At 40.1% G+C, this 20,691-nt stretch overlaps 1 non-coding gene and 1 pseudogene across 1 annotated transcript; one reads left to right on the forward strand and one right to left on the reverse strand.

The window, feature by feature from the left end:
- Nucleotides 1-8,269: 8,269 nt before the first annotated feature.
- On the reverse strand, nucleotides 8,270-8,551 carry LOC101656104 (annotated as a pseudogene).
- Nucleotides 8,552-18,628: 10,077 nt separating this feature from the next.
- Nucleotides 18,629-18,792, forward strand: LOC115873792. The gene has a single exon (XR_004048589.1). It is a non-coding gene; the product is annotated as a U1 spliceosomal RNA (small nuclear RNA).
- Nucleotides 18,793-20,691: the final 1,899 nt, after the last annotated feature.

Genomic DNA, 20,691 nt, shown 5'->3' on the forward strand with positions numbered 1-20,691 from the left:
ATTGTTCTTAGAGTAGGTCATTAAATCCATCCAAAGTCTATGTTTTATATATATCTCTTGTTCACTTTAGAGACATCATTATCATTTTATTTGAGACCATTTTAAGTCATCTCTATTGGGCATAAGATAATTTTCTATTGTTAGTAGCATTAATTTAGCCAAAGATATAGAATTTAAAAGAGAAAAGGAAATCATACATGTATTGGCCAGCTTTTCTGATCACAATACATGAATTGTTGACTTGTACAGATTAAACGTTTAAGTGACTGGACACTACATGAACAGTGAGGGGTAGGAACTGGGCAAAACTTTTAATAACACTCATTCACAAAGGCAGAACCATGCCTGCTATAATAACACATGTTATAAAATTGATAAAAGATCATGAAAATAATAAATACACATTAATCTCAGACTACCATTCATTGGGCACCCTCAAAGCAAGAAATCCAAACCAAAGTCCAACGACCATCAATTCCATAACCTTGGGTTAGCAGTCATCTGCTTCTTCTCACACTAGAGTGTTTCAGTTATAAGTCCAAGGGAGAGTGTCAGTTCTTGAAATCTGCTATGAGTGAGTTTAACGTAAAGCCTAGTTATCTTCATGGGTTTCCAAATCAGATCCTTCTGTGGTGGCCTAGGAGGGATGTTGTGCTTCTTGCAAGATCAGAATCTAAAGTCCCAGTTATCCATAGCACGTGGCCTGGTCACCAAGGACTAGATAGAAACTAGGTCAAAAGTGTCCAATTAGGAACATAATACTGGGCTTATTCTCCCCTGGGGTTCTATATCAGTAATATTAACCATTTCCTCAGTGGCAATTTGCTCACTCTGTTTTCGCACCAGCAGAAGTGTAATTGCCTTCCCTGAGACAGGCATGGACCACCACCCCACCTCTTGACTTGAATTTCCAGTGAGGTTCACTGACCACTCTTGTAGAAGTGTCTGTGGGTTCGGGGTGACTGGAGAACAATGTTACATGGCAGGAGCTGATTGGCCTTCTCCCTACCCCTTCATCTTGAGAGACAGCCCAGCGGAGGTGAGTGTCCACTGTTGAAGTCGTTTTTAAGACATACGAATAAGAGGGCGGGAAAAGCTAGAAACATGTCCACTGGGGAGAAAAACCGAGAACCAGACAAGGATGTCCCCTGTCACCACTCTTACTCCACATCGTGCTGGAAGTCATAGCTAGAGCCATCAGACAGCAAAACGGAATCAAGGGAATATAAATAGGCAGAGAAGAAGTGAAACTCTCACGATTTGCAGATGACATGATTCTCTACATGGGAAACCCAAAACTCTCCACAAAAAGCCTGCTGAAAATAATTGAGGAATTCAGTAAGGTAGCAGGATACATAGTTAATAACCAGAAATCAGTAGGATTCCTGCATGCCAGCGAAGAGAGCTACGAAAAAGACAATAAGAACACAATACCATTTATCTAACCACACAAAAGATTAAATACTTAAAAATAAGCCTAACTCAAGAAACAAAAGGCCCATACAGAGAAAACTATAGAACATTACTGCAAGAAACCAAAAAAAGACCTAAATAAATGGAAGAACATCCTGTACGCATGGATAGGCAGGCTTAATATTGTGAAAATGACAATACTACCTAAAACAATCTACAGATATAACACAATCTCAATCCAAATCCCAAATGCATTCTTTAAAGAAATGGAAAAACGAATTACCACTTGACCTAGGCAAAAACCCAGGATAAGCAAAGAACTTCTTAAAAAGAAGAGCCAAGTAGGAGGCCTGGTCTAAAAACCTCCTCCATCGCCCCAGAGTCAAAACAGCCTGGGGCTGGTACACTGAGAGATGTATGGACCAATCGATCGGAACAGAAAACCCAGACATAAATGCATCAGCCTGTAGGCAATTAATCGTCAACAAAGGACCTAGAAATATCCAATGGGACAAAGACAGCCTCTTTAACAAAAGGAGAGGGACACACTGGATTTCCATATGCAGAAGAATGACAGTCCCTATATCTCTCCCCATGCCCTAAAACGAGCTGAAGATGGATTAAAGACCTAATAGAAACCCCAGGGCTCTCAGACTCATCAGTGAGAGGGCTGGAACAAACTTAAGGGCCCTACTGCAGGTCACACATAGACGACCAAGCAGAATGCAGGAGGCACACCGAGTGGAAGACCAGATATTCGACTGGACGTGCTGAAAGCACATCACTTGTTTAAAAATCAAAGGTTTTATCAGGAGAGTCAAACACGAGTCCACAGACTAGGGGAAAATTTTTTTTTTAACAATGACACATTGGACAAGGGTCTAATTACCAACAGCTCAATAAGAAAATAACAAATGACCCAATTAAGAAGTGGGAAAAGACGAACAGACATTTCCCCAAAATGACATACAAATGGCTAACAAACACATGAAAAAATGCTCCCCATCACTAGCCATCAGGGAGATGCAAATTAAAACCACAATGAGATAACCATTTTACCAACGCATAACCACTATGCCACTAGAGTTCCTCTTAGAGCTGGCAGTACATATAATTGTGTGTGTGTGTGTGTTCTCTACTTGAATGTAGACTTTATAAGGACGAGGCCTTTGTTGTTGTTTTTTAAACATTTTATTAGGGGCTCATACAACTGTTATCGCAATCCATACACCAATTGTGTAAAGCGCATTTGTACATCATTCTCAAAACATTTTCTCTCCACTTAAACCCCCGATATTAGGTCCTCATTTTTCCCCTCCCTCCCCACTCCCCGCTCCCTCATGAGCCCTTGCTAGTTTATAAATTGGTATTTTGTCATATCTTGCCCTGTCCGACATCTCCCTTCACCCACTTTTCGGTTGTCTGTCCCCCAGGGAGGAGATCACATATAGTTCCTTGTAATCGGTTCCTTCTTTCCTACCCACTCTCCCTTTACCCTCCCTGTTTCGCCACTCACACCACTGGTCCTATAGGGCTCATCCACCCTGGATTCCCTGTATTTTCAGTTCCTATCTGTACCAGTGTACATCTTCTGGTCTAGCCAGACTTGCAAGGTCGAATTCGAGTCATGATAGTGGGAGCGGGGAGGAAACATTTAGGAATTAGAGGAAAGTTGTATTTCTCATCATTGTTACAAGGGACGAGGCCTTTGGTTCCTTCATTCCTGCCTCTAAGACCTAGAATGCTTAGACTGCTGCCTGGTGTGTTATTGGTAGGTAGGTACTCGACAAATAACTGTTGAAAGAATGAATAGATGAATTCTAACCAGTAAAAGCTCACATTTGCCTTAGTAACATATTTGGATTTTTAGTCAAGTGAAGGGGAAGATTGGAGACTGTGGCCTATTTGTGAATTGGTGCTAATTTTCTCAATTTTTACATTTGAGTCATTTCAACAGGAACTCACTTCTAAAAAACAAATATTTACCACTGCCTTCTTGTTTTATTGTGGGCTCACTTTTCTTTCCAGTATTGGCTAATGAAAAGAACATTGTGTTTTCAATACGAGGACATTGTGCTAACCTCAGACCAGAAGAACTAGATGAGGCACAGCTACTTCTAATGACCATTCTGACCAGGAGCACATGAGAAGGCCCCATATCGAGTGGGGGGGAATTGTAGAACAAAATTCAACTTCCTAAAAGGCCTCAGACTTATTGGACTCATAGAAACTACAGGAACCCCCAGGATTGTCACCTAACGTGCCCCTTGAACTTAGAACTAAAACTGCCCCAGGAGGTCACCTTTCCAATAAATAGTGGATTGGCTTATCAGACAGCCAACATCGCCCAGGAGTCACATGTTCCCTCAAACAGCCATCTGTGTGAGGACACTCAACATTTCCCTTAAAATACAGATAAGAAGGCAAGGGAGGGAAGGAAAGGTAGATCAAGGGGTGCAGACCGAACAGAATGAAAAGAATGAGAATTCCGGCACAGTAACCAATGTCATGGAATAATTTGTATGAAATGGTTAAAGAGAAACCTAATTTGCTGTTGAAAGTTCCACTTAAAACACAATAAAATAAAAGCACCATAAAATATTTAAGAACAAGTGAGTTTTAATGTTCAAGGACACACACAGAAGGAGCATGATGGTAGCCAAGCTACAAAATGGCCCCCATGATCACTGTCTTCAAGACCTGGTAGACCCTCCTCCTGCACTGAATAGAACAGATTCGTGCAAGCAATTGGATATTGTGGGAATGACCGAATCTGACATGGTCATAAAAGGGCATTGCAACTTCAGTCTTGGTCTTTGGATTTGCCCCGCAGGAAGCTGGTTGCCATGTAATGAGGCACACAGCCCGAGGTCCCCGGGACAGTGTGTCACCAGCCATGTGATTAAGCCATTTAGGAAGTAGATCTTCCAGCTCTGTTCAAGCCTCTGGTGACTGCATCCATAGCCGGCATCCCAGCTGTCACCTCATGGAATTTCCTGAGCCAGAATCACACCATTCCTGAGCTCCTGACCCATAGCTAATCTGCTTCTGGATTCCTACCTCACAGAAATCGAGGGATAATAGATATTGTTGTTGTTGTTTTAAACAACTAAGTTTTTGCTATTGTTATTTGGCCACTGCCACCGAGCTGATTTCAACTCATAGGGCAGAATAGAACTGTCCCTGTGGGTTTTCAAGTCTCTAACTCTTTATGGGAGAAGAAAGCCTCATTTTTTGCCCTCGGAAGGCTGGCGGTTTTGAACTGCTGACCTTGCAGTTAGCAGTTCAATGTGTAATCCACTACACTACCAGGGCCCCTATATAGCAATGAAAAAATCCAACTCATTGCCATCAAGTCGAGGCTGACTCATAGCAACCCTATAGGACAGGTAGAACTGCTCCTGTGGGTTTCTGGGGCTAACTCTTGATGAGAGTAGAAAGCCTCATCTTTCTCTCACAAAGCAGATGATGGTTTCAAACTGTTGACTTTGTAGTTAGCAGTCCAATGTGTAACCACTTATCCACCAGGGCTCTCTTTAGTAGATACCTAATACTGATTTTCAATTAAATTGAAAAGGAAAGAGAGAACGCTTTAAAAGTATTGACCAATGTTGCCTTATAGGCTGAATTCTACCCATTGTTGGGTTTTGATAGAATCTGTAATCTAAGAATGGTGTTTATATTTTAAAGGGTTGTGTGCATGTATGTGAGAAGGGATCAAAAGAAAAAAAACAGCATAACATGTGGAAGTGATATAAAATTCAGAATTTACTTTCTGTTAGTGATGATTTCCTGGTACACAATCACACTCATTTGCTTATATATTCTTTACAGCTGCTTTCTCGCTACAAAGACAGAGTTTAGTGCTTACAGCAGAGGTTATAGGCCGTGTTTCCACTGCTTTGTCCTCTTGCATGGGGCAGCACAAATCTTAGCGACACAGGTATAATTTCAAGTGTCATTCCTATCGCCCTACCACATGTTCTTTATTTCTTTTTATCACCAGGCGTAAGTATCATGTCAAAACAAGGAAAGAACAGGAAACTAGACTTATTAAGGTTATGTTTTTAAGGCAAAGTGAATTATTTTGTTTTGAAATTAGATGGCAAAGTATTGAGTATTTTATGTAATAACACAACAGCTTTGTCAAAATAATATACTGTATTTTGACATTACCAAATTAAGCCCTCATTCTAGCACTCCCAACCCACAGAAAGCAGTGATTAGAAAATTAATGGCATCTCTTATCACAGCTGCATTATGTCACAAAAGCAAAAAAACAAGAAAACATCTGCCACCAAAGTCAGTCTCCAAGTGACTCATTCGTTAGCTAAGCAAGGCAAGCATTTCCCCAGGGTGCGTTCATGATGGAATGTTTGATTGCAGCAAGCAGTCCAGAGTGCTGAGTTGAGGGCATGGGAGCAACACAAACAGTGAGTTAAAAACAAAAGGAATTATTTCTGTGGTTTCCCTTGATGATTTATTAAAAAAAAACTACCAACTTTATTGGGATAGAGTTCACATTATCCTACAATTCACCCATTTAAAGGGTGCAATTCAAGGTTAGGAAATCATGACCATAATGAACTTCAGAATATTTTTTCACCCTTAAAGAAACTCTGGACTCAAGCAGTTACTACTCATTCCTCGACATCCCAACCCCCAACCCCAATTCTCTAATCTGAGGAGCCCTGGTGGAGTAGGGGTTATGAGTTGGGCTGCTAACTGCAAGGTCAGCAGTTCAAAACACCAGCCACTCCACAGGAGAAAGATGGGGCTTTCTACTCCCATAAAGAGTTAGTTTTAGAAATTCACAGGGGCAGTTCTACCCTGTCCTATAGGTTTGGTATGAATCTGCATCAACTCAATGACACCCACCAACCTACTTTCTGTTTCTGTACTGATGCCCCTACTCTGGACTTCTATACATGTGGTTAGGAGTTATCAAGTTGGTTCTGACCCACAGCGACGCCATACACAGCAGAATGAAATGCTGCACGGTCCTGTGCCACGCGTACATTTGTTCCCTGGCCTGAGCCCATTGATGCGGCTGCTCTGTCAATTCACCGTGCTGAGTGTGGCCGTTCCTTATTTTCGATGGCCCTCCACTTTAAGATTGAGGGACATAAGAAAGAGTCTACAAATGGAATTATATAATACGTGGTCTTTTTGACTGGCTTCTTTCACTTAGCATAATGCTTTCAAGATTTATCCATGCGGTAGCATGTATCAGTACTTAATTTCTTTTTACTGCTGAATGATATTCCATTGCATGGCTACACTACCTTTTGTTTTTCCTTCAATTAGTTGATAGTTATCTGAATGGTTTTCACTTTTTTGCTGCTATGAACATTTTCGTGCAAGTTTTTGTGTAGATGTTTACTTTCAGTTATTTTGGGCATGCACCTAAAAGTGGAATTGCTGAGTCATGAGTAACTCTCAGGAGGCCTAGAAGTGCTCTTTAGCAAAAACTGCACTGCTAACCACAAGGTTGGCGGTTCAATCTCAACAGTCACTCCTCAGGAGAAAGATGGCGATTTGCTCCCATAAACATTACAGCTTTAGAAACTATCAGTTGCAATTGAATCAATGGCAGTGGATGTTTGGTTCTATAGTAATTCTAGATTTAATCTTAAGAAAATTGACAGCATTTGTTGTTTTCTGGTTTTTGAACTTTTGCTATTAATGTTGGGGTGAGGTGGTATCTCCTGTTGTTTTTATTTGTATTTCTCGAATGGTTAATGATCATGAGCGTTTCTTCATATAATTTCTGGTTACCTGAATGTCTTATTTTGTGATATGTCTGTCCATGTCCTCTGCCCATTTAATTAGATTATTTGTCTTTTTCTTGCTGAAGAAATTTTCTATACATTTTAGAGATTAGTTCTCGGTCTAATATATCATTGGTCTAATATATCATTGCCCAAAAATAATTTCCAATCCACTGTAGTTCAAGTGCTTTTCATTATGTTTGATAATGTACATCATGTACGAGGACCCCTAAGTTTGTCTCCATTTTTAATTTTAAAATTTTCAGGGTTGATTTAGATAGCTTTTGAAAGATCAAAAGAATGCAGTAAATAGAATATGCAGTTTGACAGTAGACATACACTTCTACCTGAAACCGCTGTTAGTTTCTGACTGGCCTACATCTTTAGAACTAATTTAGGCACATCTTTGAATTTTCTTGTACACTGAAATACAGGGAAAGTGAAATTCTGCCTTGTGTAGAGATAAGAATTGTGTTCACTGGCTTGATTCCCTTATAATCAAAAGCCTCCTGACTATCAACCTACCTGTACTGCCTCTCAGAGACCAAACAGGTCTTTAATAAGAGAAAATCAAGAAAACTAAAATGGACAGTCTGAATGCTCCATAAAGACTTTACCCAGTAATAACAAACACTAGATAAGGAGGTGGAGTCATTGTACCAGTCTACTCCCCGCTGCCCCCCGCCCCCATCCAGCTGCCCTTTTTTACATAAGTGAACCCCAGTTTCCCCAGAAATCTGAAATGAACCCAAATGACAGATTGTTGTTTTTTTTTTTAAATTATGTGGTCCCACTCTCAGATTAGGGAAAGTAGTTCCACTCTCAAATGATAGGAAGCCGTTAGTGGGACTTTGCGAAGAACATAGACCCACCTGCAGGTAGTGTTTTCCATCCATTTAGCTTTAAAAAAAGAAAAAAATCAAACACCTATAAGATGTATTCACACACATTCTCAGATGACAGGATTTCCCCAAAGGGTAAAAAGGTGGAAAGCCATATTCTCCCACAGATTTGCCTTAAACGATTCCATCAACAGTGCTTCTTTTCTTGAACTACCTTCCTTCTCCAAAGAGGTAGTGCTGAGATCAGTCAGAGAGGCTTTCTGAGAAGACTGGTTTGGGTTTCTGGGCCTGTGCCAGTCTATTCAAGACTTACAGACATGAAGCGCTCAACTCAGTTCACAAAACAGGCCTCAGCCTGACCATCCAGCTTTGGCCCAGGCCTGTCCATGCACCTCTCCTGACATAGGTCAGTCCTCTGGTCACCACTGTTGAAAGTGGTGCTTCGGGAGTCTCCACCTCGAAGAACTGCTCCAACGGGTCCGTGCTACTCAAACTGGCTGAGGAGGAAGGTGAGGAGAAGCCCATCCCAGAGCCACCATACATGCAGAGAACAACTCCATCCCAACTCTTTGACCTTCGTGTGTCTTTATTTTTAAATTGATGATTTTTGTAGGTTCTAGGTTTTATGTTTAGGCCTTTGAGCTATCTTGAATTAATTTTTTTAAAATATGGCCTGATATGGGCCCTGTTTCATTCTCCTGCTATCCAGTTTTGCCCCATTTATTAGAAAGACGATTTCTTTATGCATGGAATATATTTGGTCCCTTGTCAAATCTCAGCAGTCACTAAGTGGATGGGTTTACTTCTGGATTCCAATTCTGTTGCATTAGTCTATGGATCCGTTGTTATGTCGGTATCAGGCTGTTTAGACTATGATGGTTGTGTAGAAGGTTTTGGGTTTTTTTGGTGTGTGTGTGTAGTAGTAGTAGGTTTTAAAGATCCAGGTTTCTATGATTTCCTTTAATTTCTGATTATCTGGAAATGTCCTAGTTTTACTGTTATATTTGAGAGATTCTTTTACAGGGTATATGACTCTTGTTTGGCAATGTTTTTCTTTCTAACTTTAATTTATGTCATTCCATAGCAATTTTTGGAGCTCGATTCAAGTACAACAGTCATTTCTATATTTCAAAATCCATTTAACTTTTCCACATAATCTGCAGTGGGAATTAATTAATTTTCAATGTAATAGTTTACTCAAGGGCATCCATCAAGAGCTTAATATAATTTTATAAATTTCTGTTTTTGTTAGTTACTATTGAGTAAATGCCAACTTATTGTGATCTTATGGATAACAGAAGAACAAGTTGCCTGGGCCTGCCCCATCTTCATGAATTCTTAGTCTATTATTTTTATGGATCTATAGATTCACCTATTTATTATCAGTTAAAATCACATGCAAGTGGACATCAGTACTTGACAGCACTTATCTGTTGAAAAAGATATTTTCAGTATTTAAATACATGAAATTGCAGATCTATTAGTTATGAATTACAATCAAATCAGCATTAATAGAAAAATATTTGAAATATATGTTTTTTGCTGTTAAAAAATAATTTTTTGAGAGTACCCAATGAGTAGCTGTCTGGGACTACCATACCATATACTTACCATTTTAATGCCTTCCTTGTGTTATTATGATATGTTAGGCATGGGTCTGTATTTGTGAATGAATGTTATTGAAAGTTTTGCCCTACTGCCAACCCCCATTGTTTGGATAAATAGTGTTCAGTCACTAAGAGTTTAAACCATACAAGTCAACAATTCATGTATTGTGGTTTGTAGCTGGCCTATACCTGTATCATTTCCTTTTCTCTACAGTATTTTAAATTTTATACCATTGGATAAATTAATGACATTATCCATAGAATTACCTTATGCCCCATGGGGATGATTTTTTTTTAAAAATCATTTTATTAGGGGCTCATACAACTCTTATCACAATCCATAATACTTACATGAATTGTGTAAAGCACATTTGTACATTCATTGCCCTCATCATTCTCAAAACATTTGCTCTCCACTTAAGCCCCTGGCATCAGCTCCTCATGGGGATGATTGATAATGTTCTCTAACATAAAATGATAATGATGTCTCTAAAGTGAACGAGAGACATATATAAACCACAGACATATGAATGGATTTTGGGCTCACACTTATTTCTGGCCCTCATCTAAGAACAATTAGTTCTCATGACATGGCCCTGTTTCATCCTGGCCCTCACGAAGAGATAACTGACTATATGGTGCTATAGAAAAGTGTGGCAAAGAAACTAGATGGTGCCCAACTCTCAGAAAGGATAGCATCTGCAGTCTTAAAGGCTTGTCTTCAAACAAACAGCCATCTAAGTGAGGTGTCAACTAAATATACATGGATCAAGCATACCAGTCTTTATGGCCCAATGATTGTAAGGAATACCATACAAATCCGAAGTAGGGGACAGTATCAAAGCTTAAATCGTGAATACCCAGTCTTCAGAAGGCTAAGGATGACAGTGGGAGAGCCAAAGTCATTGTCAGGGTCCTCACAGGGATCAAGCCTCTGGTGAGTCCCCTCGGAGTCTAGCCCAGGGATGTGACCATTCTTTCTATCAAGAGCATTCTGAAGTTGATTATGGCAGATGTAGCTAGGTTCAAATGTAGTATCTTATCATTTGATATTTCCTTTGACCATTTTAAAGTTGTTCCAGTTAAAAAAAGTGAAGGGGAAATACACGTGGATTAAGCCCTGGTGAATCCTTCTGACTATAGACCAGCGATGTGAATAGCTTAGTTATCATATGGGGTGCATGGAAAAGTTGGTTATTACAGATGCAGTTAGGTTAAAATTTAACACCTTATCATTTGATCTTTGTTTTGACTTACTTTAAATTTGTACTAGTTTTTATTTTTATTTTTAAAATAATTTTGGTGGGGCCTCTTACAGCTCTTATAACATTTCATATATCAATTGTATCAATGTTCTAGTTTTTAATATTTTCTACTTTATTTTCTATTAAGGTCTTTTAAAAATAATTTTATTAGGGGCTCATACAACTCCTATCACAATCCATCTATTTTATTTTCTTATTTTTTTTGTTTTTGTTTTTTGTATGCTTTAATGTATACAGAACCCAGAATTGGTAGCTCCCTAGAGACAATAATGGGATTAATGGTTCCTGTGTTAATGAAACTAATCACAGACTTGCAAGACATAGCCTGCATTAGAATAAAAAGACCTCAAGAAAAACTTTCTTGAGGTCTAAAACATTTTCTTCTTTCTTGTACAACTCTTCTTAATATGCTTGAACTATTAAATTGTATGTTACATGATTTATATGCCAATCAAACTGTTAAAAAAATCACTTCTGAGAATAGAGAACATGAACAATGAAGTCTAGTGAAAAATGGTATCCCTCAAAAAATAAAGAATTTTATTCTTTTCATTCTTAGGCTGGCTTTTCTATAGAAGCATAAGAAAACTAGTGATATAGATGTCAAACGAACGGCTTACATGGTTGAAGGCACTGGCGACTTCCAAGTCTGTAGGTGAGACATTAAAATGTCAAGCCGGAGACTTCTGACTTGTGTAGCTACAGGGACAGAAGAATCCAAGATCAGTAGGTGAGATGCTAGTTCGTGGCTGCCATGGTAGATGGATCCAAGGGCAGTAGGTAAGATGGCAGGATGCTGATTCACAGGTTGAAGGGGCTAACAGATCCCTGGTTTGGTAGGCAGTATGTCCAGCCCAAAGAACTGGAAGCCAGATGATGACAATCCAGGTTCAGAATCGAGATCCAGCAAAAAAGCAAGAGAGCTTTGCCAAATGTCCATACGTATTGGAAAGCAGGTCATGCCCCTAAGGAAACTCCCTTGGCTGCTCATAGCACATTTCATCACGATGGATAACTACATTATAACTGCCAAAGCACCGAGGAGCATTATTCAGCCAAATTGACCCACAACCGTAACCATCACAATGGAACACCTGTTACTCACTTTTACAATTCACATTTTTATTTCATCAATAAAAATGTGCGAAACTTCTCTATTGCTATATAGGCATCTTCATAACATTATTCATTGTGCCAAGTGGTTGGTCCACTAAGTCTTAAAATATAAACTATCTGGCACTTTACAGAAAATGTTTGCTGACTTCTAGATAACATGCAGGAAAAGAAAGAGAAAAGGTCTGAAAACCAAGTCTTGGGACACCTGTATTCCGAAATCAGGAAAACGTGGCAGAATTTCAGCAAATGAGACTGAGAAGCAGCAGCCAAGGAGGTAGAAAGGAAAGTGGTAAGACAGCATCTTAGAAACTAAGAGAGCCAAATGTGTCAAACAAGAGAATATGATGTTGAATTATTTTGAATATCATAGGTCGGATATATTTTTATCCCACAGAGGTTGAAGAGAAACTCGGCTTTTGGATTTAGCAGTACGGAGGTTGTTGGTGATCTTGCTGAGTAGTGTCAGTGGAACAGTGGTGGTGGAAAACCCAGAGTGGAAAAGATCAAGAACATGAAATAACACACGTAAAGTTCCTAGCACTTTAGTAGATACAGTGTAACATAGATAGCCTATTCTGACGCATAGCAACCCTACATGACAGAGTAGAACTATTCTGTAGCGTTTCCAAGATTGTAAATCTTTGCAGAAGTGGACTGCTTCATCTTTCTCCCTTGACGAAGTTGGTGGGTTCAAATTGCTGACCTTCTGGTTATAGCAGCCTAACGCTTAACACGTTGTGCATCCAGGACTCTATTGGGCATTAACTACAAGGTTAGCCATTTGAAACCACCAGCCACTCCTCAGAAGTAACATGGGCCTGTCTACGCCCATAGCTTTACAGTTTTGGAAATCCACCGGGCAGTTCTACTCTGTCCTAGCATGTCCCTATGAGTTGGAGTTGACTCATGGTAGGGCGTTTTTTTTTTTAAATCATTTTATTAGGGGCTCATACAACTCTTATCACAATCCATACACACATCAATTGTGTAAAGCACATTTGCACATTCATTGCCCACATCATTCTCAAAACATTTGATCTCCACTTAAGCCCCTGGCTTCAAGTCCTCATTTTCCCCCCTCCCTTCCCGCTCCCAGCAGTGAGTTTTTAAGTTAAAAATTATCATGGAAGCTTTTCATCCTCCGCCATCGTGAATGACACAGTAAATGACTGGACCAGGATGTTCATGACCAGCCAACTACATCAGCGAGAGCAAACGGTCACTGATGTCCTTCACCCTGGGAAAGCAACAGTGCCTAAGATAGAAATCCATGAAAAAAACTAGCCAAAATGTACAAGACCACACCAGATGTCATTTTGTATTTGGATTTAGAACCCATTATGGTGGTGGCAAGACTACGGGCTTTGGTATGATTTATAATTATTTGGATTCTATGCAAAGAAAAATGAAACTAAACACAGACTTGCAAGACATATCCTGCATTAGAATCAAAAGACCTCAGAAAACGGCGCAAGGAACGCAAGAACAGAATGATAACAGCCAGGGGGACTGCCAAGGCCAACGTTGGTGCTGGCAAAAAGTGCGCTGGAGATTGGATAATAAAAAGAATGAAGATTCTACAGTGACTTGATCTGACATGGTTATGCAGATTTTTCACCAGAGAATTAGTCAACTATAAACTTTAAAAATTATCATTGAAGAAGACATTGCCAAGATTTTGTTCTTATCTCTTTAATCCTAGGCTGACTTTCTTTCTTTTTTAAAAATCATTTTATTAGTGGCTCGTACAACTCCTATCACAATCCATACATACATCAATTGTGTAGAGCACATTTGTATATTCACTGTCCTCATCATTCTCAAAACATTTGCTCTCCACTTAAGCCCCTGACACCAGCTCCTCATTTTCCCCTCTCCCTCTCCACTCCCTTATGAACCCTTGATAATTTATAAATCATTATTTTGTCATACCTTGCCCTGTCCGACGTCTCCCCTCACCCACTTTTCTGTTGTCCGTCCCCCAGAGAGGAGGTCACATGTAGATCCTTGTAATCAATTCCCCCTTTCCAACCCATCCTCCCAGTATCGCCACTCACCACTGGTCCTGAAGGGATCATCCACCCTGGATTCCCTGTGTTTCCAGTTCCTATCTTTACCAGTGTACATCTTCTGGTCTCGCCAGATTTGTAAGGTAGAATTGGGATCATGATAGTGGGGGGGGGGTGTGGAAGGGTGGAGGAAGTATTTAGGAACTAGAGGAAAGATGTATGTTTCATCGTTGCTACATTGTACCTTGACTGGCTAGTCTCTTCCCTGCGACCTGTAAGGGGACGTCCAATTGCCTACAGATGGGCTTTGGGTCTCTACCCTGCACTCCCCCTCATTCACAATAGTATGATTTTTTGTTCTGATGATGCCTGATACCTGATCCCTTTGACACCCCGTGATCACACATTCTGGTGTGCTTCTTCCATGTGGGCTTTGTTGCTTCTGGGCTAGATGGCTGATTGTTTACCTTCAAGCCTTTAAGACCCCAGACGCTATATCTTTTGATAGCCGGGCACCATCAGCTTTCTTAGTATATGTGGCGCTGAAGCAAGCATGCATCATCAGCTTTCTTCACCACATTTGCTTATGCACCCATTTGTCTTCAGCGATTGTATCAGGGAGGCGAGCACACAATGATATGGTTTTTTTGTTCTTTGATGCCTCATAACTGATCCCTTTGTCACCTCATGATCACGCAGGCTGGTGTGCTTCTTCCATGTGGGCTTTGTTGCTTCTGAGCTAGAAGGCCGCTTGTTTACCTTCAAGCCTTTAAGACCCCCAACGCTATATCTTTTGATAGCCAGGTACCATCAGCTTTTTTCACCACATTTGCTTATGCACCTGATTTGTCTTCAGTGATTGTGTCGGGAAGGTGAGCATCATAGAATGTAAGTTTAATAGAACAAAGTATTCTTGCATTGAGGGAGTACTTGAGTGGGGGCCCAATGTCCATCTGCTACCTTAATACTAAACCTATAAATATATGCACATAGATCTATTTCCCCATCCTCATATATATTTTTATGTATGTACATGCCTTTATTTAGACCTCTATAAATGCCCTTTGCCTCCTAGCTCTTTCCTCCATTTCCTTTGACTTTCTTTTTGTCCCACTATCATGCTCAGTCTTCATTTGGGTTTCAGTAATTCCTCTTGGTTACATTACCCTTAATCACGCCCTACCAGGCCTCCTACACCCACCTCACCACTTATTTGGATTACTAGTTGTTACCTTGTCCCTGGGTTTGTTAACACCACTACATTTCCCCCCACCTCTCTCCCAAGCATCCCGGGAACTGTCTGTCCCGTTGTTTTCTCCTCCAGATTGTTCAGCCTATCTTATTTAGACAGACCTGTGGAGATAGTAAGAGGCACAAAAACAAGACAGAGCAAAACCAAGCAACAAAATAAAACAAAACAACAACAAACCAATGACAAAAAAAAAAAAAACCAACAAAAAAGAAAAGCTTGTAGTTAGTTCAAGGACTGTTTGCTGGTGTTTAGGAGTGTTTTCCAGTCGAGTCTGATGGGGTGCCAAGCCCTGGCCCCAAAGTCTATTTTTGGTATTCCCTGGGCACTTCGTTGCTTTGTTCCCCTTGCTGTTCTGTTGCACGCCCTTAGTGCTTTGCCTTGGTGTAGTGGAATCAGATTGGGTGGAATTTCCACACTGTGTCTCCAGTATTGTCCCCTGTAGGGCTAAGGGTCAGTGAGGGATGTCGTGTCTCATAGTGGGGCTGGCCATGTGGTCTTCTCTGTGGATTGGCTGCTCTGGCTTGGGATATGCTCCACTCTCTCTTCCTCCCCCTTCATTTGCTCCTGTGTGCTCGGATCAGATATGTCCCTCTCCCAGAGCTACAGATTGAGTGCTGTCCTCTGAAATAAATTCTTCTGGGGGGAGGGGCAGGTGTCCACATAGTTGGGCTTGGGGCTGGCCCCTGCTGGTGATTTTGAAGTGCAGATCTCTAGGCTAGCAGCCCAAATTGTAAATACAACACCAAGAGAAGTTTGTTTTTGTTTTGTTTTTTAAGAAATTAACATCAGGGAGAAGCCTGACACAGTAAAACAAATTGTCTTGGTGGTGTCCTGTTTGAAATCAGGATGCATAGAGGATATATACTTTTACTTTGAAATCACACTCTCAGAGAATCACATACAGATGTTAAACGTTAACTCAGGTTTCAGGATAATCACAGTAGACAATTGTTTACCATGAGCAAGCAAACAGAACAATAACATTCTTTAAGTCTTAGGCTAGTCTCAGGATGTCTCTGTTGACTCACAAGATAGCAGGACCTAGCTTTTTAGTCACAAACACGCAAATAAGAGAAGATTCTCAGAGTTATCTGGCTCTTTCAGCTGACATCTGCATCCAACCTATTTGATTCTGAGCAATGTAATGAGTTGGGAGAACTCCATAGATACTGCATTAAGTAACTTAGGCTAGCTGCATTAAGTAATGTGAGCTACAGTATTTTCAATTGCTTTGTATGCATGTGAAAGATGGACCATGAAAAAGGAAGACTTCAGGAGAATTGAGGCATTTGAATTTTGGTATTGAGAAGGAATATTGAAAGTACAGTGAGTGCATTGCCAGAAAAACAAACAAATCTGTCTTGGGGAAGTACAACCAAGATGTTCCTTAGAAGTGAGGATGGAGAGATTTTGACTTAGGTACTTTGGATAAGTTATTAGAAGAGACCTGTCCCTGGAAAAGGAAATCATAGTAGAAATGACTCCATTTCTATGAAATTCTAGAAACAGAACTATAGGGACAGGAAACAAATCAATGGTTTCCAGGGACTGGGAGTTCACTACAAAAGGATATGAAGGAATGTTTTTGGTAAAGGAAATATTCTATGTCTTGATTGTGACAGGGTTTACACAACTGTATACATTCGCAACTGTACCTTAACAAGGATGAATTTATGAAGCAAGATTGAAGCAGAGCCATGTCACAAGAACTAATTGTTCTTAGATGGGGGCTAGAATTAAGTGTGAGCCCAAAATACATCCACAGAGTTATGGTTCATATATGTCTCTGGTTCACTTTAGAGACATCATTATTATTTTATTTTAGAGAACATTATCAACCATCCCCCTGGGGCATAAGGTAATTCTACTGATAGCGTCATTAGTTTAGCCAATGGTATAGAATTTAAAAGAGAAAAAGAAATGGTACAGGTATAGGCTGGCTACAAACCCCAATACAAGAATTGTTGACTTGTCCAAATTAAAATCTTAAGTGCCTGGACACTAGTTACACAAACAATGGGGGTTGGCAATAGGGCAAAACTTTGAATAGTATTCATTCACAATGGCAGAACTATGCCTACCAGATTAATGCATGCCACACTAAAGCAAGGAGGACATTAAAATAGTAAACATCTGGTCAACAACATTGCATATCAGTAAGACTATATTTTTCTCAGAATTAAAAAAAAATTCTTTTTGTTTTATGGTGTGTGTTTTCTGCTATTTTTCCATCCAATTGGATAGTCTTGAATTATTCCAGAGTATGAACTTACAGGCAGAAAATTCATTAAATATTAAATAATAGAATCACATACTGAAATGCTATGCATTGAGAAATAAGTTTTGGAATTTCTCTCTTTGGCTGAAAAGGAAGGAAGTTTCTCAGTTTGCAGAATAAAATAAAATAAAAAGCCACAACTCTCCTGCACCGCCCCTGCCCCCTATTACTATATTGGTGTTTAAGCCTCCTTTTGAATTAAAATTTTATCATTCTCCTTTATGGAACAAGAAGATTTTGTTAGCCGAGTGGTATTAATTTTTAAAATAAACAGAAGAAACATAAAGATTGTTAAATACCTTTCATTTGCCTTTTAATATTGCTTTAATTAAAATTGTGTATAATGATTTTCTTTCTTGTTGCTATTTCCTGTGCCCTTCCTTTCCATCCTCCATACAAACTTGTAAATCTTCCTAGAATGAAATTGAAAGAAACCAAATAAAATTCCTATAACTTCAGGGGAAGACCATTTGGCAGTGGGTGAAGCTTTGGGTTGCCAACCTCAAGGTTAGTAGTCTGAAACCACCAGCTGCCCTGTGGGAGGAAAACGAGGCTTTCTACTCTTGTAGAGTTACAGGAAACCCACAGGGGCAGTTTTACCCTGTATTATATGAGTCAAAATGAACTCCATGGGAGTGGGATAGGATGGTTTTGACTCAGAATTGCTTTGATAGCAGTGTTTGGTTTTGAGCTGATCAAGATTAAGGAGCCAGGGTGGTGCTGTTGGGTAAGCGCTGGACTGCTGATTGCAAAGTTGGTGACTGAAAAGCACCAGCAGTTGAGAGAAAGATGAGATTCTCTGCTCCTGGACAGGGTTACGAAGCCTCAGAAACCCTATGTAGGGTCGCTATGAGTTGGAACCGACTCTATGGCAGTGTGTGTTTCAGTTTTATCAAGATTGAAAACAACCTTTGATGCAAAGATTTATGATACAAATTTGGTTACTTATTGTATTGGGTAGGAGACCTGGTGGTGTAAGAGTTACGTTGGGCTAATTGTGATGTCAGCAGTTTGAAACTACCAGCTTCGTGGGAGAAAGAGGAGGCTTTCTACTCCTCTAAAGAGTTACTGTCTCATACTTACCTGGCAGGGGAGATACCATGATCACCAAGGTGGTTTTCCCAGGGCGAGGCTCATCCATTGCACTCCGGATGTGCTGACCCCTGCGATTTCCCCAAATGTGGGAAACTCGACTGCATAATTTGTGGTAGTGGGGGACTGCATTCGTGCTCTCCCCTAAAGAAAAACAAACAAACAAAAAAGAGTTACTGTCTCAGAACCCACGGGGGCAGTTCTACCGCTAAGGGTCACCATGAGTTTGCTATTGGTTATTATATGGGGCTATTAATTGCAGCATAGCAATTGCAAAAGCAATAGCCTGGCAACAATCTAAATGTCCATCTGTGGGGTTAAAGTAATATATTGTATACAATGGAATAATACACTGCTTCTGGGAGAAAGGAGATCTCTATGATAATGCTAAGTGCGAAAAGAAAGCAACTCAACAGCATATAGTGCATTGCCTTTTGTGTAAAAAGAGTATCTGTATATTTTAATACATACCTATAACTTGTATTCCCAACAATATATTAGAACATGCTACCATTGATTGCCTCCAAGACTGGGGTGTGCAGGCAGTGATTGGAGACACAATTATTGTACACTTTATTCTGTCATAAAGCATTGAGTTTTGCATTAATGCACTTCCATATTTACACATGTGAGAATGAAGCTTATGAGACATGGTGGGTTGAGGTAAGGATTTCTTTAAGTCTTATTGGCATATAATTCATGTGCCATACAATTCAATGATTATAATATATTAAAAAGTTGTACAATCATCACTACAGTCAGTTTTAGAACATTTTCTACATTCTTGTAGCTATTACCTCCCAACCTCCTCTGCCATAAACCTAAGAAACTATTAAATCTAGTGTTATAGTCTCTATGGATTACCAGAATGTTAATACAAATGAAAATGTTATACTTGTATTAAAGCTGATTCATTATGGACCTTGGTGACTGATACACTTTCATACACACACTATGTATGATAATCTAGGAGCCCTGGTGGCGTGTGGGTTAAATGTCAGACCTCAAAGACAGCAGTTCCAATCCACCAGCTGCTCTGCAGGAGAAAGATGAGGCTTTCTGCTCCCTTAAAGATGTACAGCCCCAGAAACCCAGAGTGGGGCCAGTCCTCCCTTGTCCGATAGGGCCGATGTGAGAATTGATTTGATGGCAGTGAGTTTAGGATAAAACCGAAAACCAAGCTTATTGCCATTGAGTCGATTCTGATTCATAATCTAGGATACTTTCTTTTTTTTAAGGATACTTTATTACAAAATTTCTCAAAACTCTAAAATTTTATTAAAAACGAAATCTTTAAAATACGAACTTCAAAATTAAATAAACCAAATAATAAACTCACTGTCATTGACTTGCTTATGATTCACAGTGACCTGCTACAGGCCAGGGTAGAACTACCACTTTGGGTTTCTGAGGCTTTAAATATTTTTAGGAACAGACAGCTTTATTGTTCTGTGGATTGACAGGTGATTTCAAACCACTGACTTTGTGGTTAGCAGTTTGGTGTACCCTTGCTCCTCAAAATTAGACAATAGGAAGGTCATTGTCATGAGGCACCTCCTTCATTTGAAGAACACAGGTTAAGAAGTAGATTACTCTGTTTTTCAAATGATGAATTAGATGGTCTCTGAATGATTAGTACACTAGGTTGTATGAGAGCCTTTGAAAATCCCGTCTAAAGTATTTTTACTGAAGTATGGCTTGCCCTGGCTTGAATAACGTTCAGAGATGAAGAGAAGGGTTTAATGTGACACCCTAAAGAAAAATGGTAATGTTTAGATGACTCAGGATGAGGGCTGGCTAGGCTTCATGGGATTGCTGTTATGTACAGGTGACAGGACTGAAGTCCAAGCGTGTCTTAAGCAGCCTACTGCACAGGGCTCCCCTCATTCTCCTGCTTTCTAAAGGGCCGTTAGGATCGGGGAATAGGCTTCAAGGGGCTTCATGACTCAGTCAGCCCAGGGGAGGCCTCCAACATGGGGACCGCGGCGAGGCCCGAGGCTGGGAGGCCTGGCCCCGTTCACCGGAGCCCCCAAACCAGTAGATCTG

Source organism: Echinops telfairi, unplaced genomic scaffold (assembly GCF_000313985.2).
Source record: "Echinops telfairi isolate 266 unplaced genomic scaffold, ASM31398v2 ScPeMD7_7469;HRSCAF=8507_1, whole genome shotgun sequence".
Lineage (NCBI taxonomy): Eukaryota > Metazoa > Chordata > Mammalia > Afrosoricida > Tenrecidae > Echinops > Echinops telfairi.